Source organism: Octodon degus, unplaced genomic scaffold, assembly GCF_000260255.1.
Source record: "Octodon degus isolate 3935 unplaced genomic scaffold, OctDeg1.0 scaffold00017, whole genome shotgun sequence".
NCBI lineage: Eukaryota > Metazoa > Chordata > Mammalia > Rodentia > Octodontidae > Octodon > Octodon degus.
The window spans coordinates 1,403,889-1,405,196 of record NW_004524593.1 but is presented as its reverse complement, the minus strand read 5'-3'; positions in this window follow the sequence as shown (position 1 = coordinate 1,405,196).

Here is a 1,308-nt window from a genome sequence, read left to right as displayed (position 1 = left end):
GCTTGGCCAATGTGCTCTCTGTGAAAGCCTGAGAGAGTGTCTTCTCCCCATGTGACTCTCCTTAGGCCCACTCTACGTCATTGATCACTTTCCTCTTTGGCCCCATAATCTTCTTGATCAGAAAATTTGGGACACTACCGAGGTACATGACGTTATAGTACAAGTTCTCATATGTCCTGAGTCTTAATTGACCTTAAGACTTTTATCAGTAAATATATTAACTATATTTAAGGTGAAGAAAAATTATTTTTGTGACTGTAATATTCTATTTGAATAGATAAATTCAATGGAATTAATACTTCTCAAAAGTTGAGACTACAACATATAAAATAGTTTCATAGATAAAAATTTGTTCAATGAATGAATAAATGAATACACTTAAGCCTTCAGAAAAGTTTTATGACATCAAATTTTAGCTCAGGAAATTTACATATTCAATGTCTTTGCTGTTTTAATTGTAGTATCACATCATTCATTATTATTACTTTCAAGTTATTTTTATAGCAGATGTTAGAATGATGGTGCATTTTCTTAGGTTTTATTAATAAAATATTTATTGTTTTTATAATTTTATTAGTTTATATATCATTGGAACAAGCATGGTAGTAAAAACCAAAATACTATGTTGGTAAAACAGCAAATTTATGAACTTATTAAAAATTAGGAAGATTTAAATGGTAACTCATTTGCTATTGACAGGTGTGGCTAAATGTTTTGCATATTTCCAATTCACATGTCTTACTATTGCTTTTGGATAACTAAGTATGTTTATATCATTTATCTTTGATTTTCAGGTTTGATTCACCTTTAATTTGCATTTTCTTTTCCTAAAAGCAATAAATATTAGTAAAGTATTTGTGATACTAATAAGAAAAACATGATTTTTAAGTTAAGGCCAATAGTTGTGTACTATTAAGTAACAATAGATTAGAAACATGTATTTGATGGGATTATTTTATTGACCATAATATCAAACTGTATCCTATAAGGCAAGCGGTTCTTTTCATTTACTATTTTGATTGGTAATTTAGGTCTATGAGTAGTACTATTCTCAGTGAAAACTATAATGATAGCTGTGGCATTTCCTGTTGTTGGACAGCTGAATTTTATTTATTTACTGATATCTACTATTGTGAAGTCCTTTTAGAGTCAAAACATTGGATCTTTTGAGTCATGATACCCTAGAGCTGGATCCTTGAAGGAATCACTCTAATTTTGGTGATTTCTATCAAGTGAGTATCCATATGTAGTAGGATTGAGCAATCCTGATGCAACCAGGCAGTTCCACTGAGCAGGGCTACCTTGGAT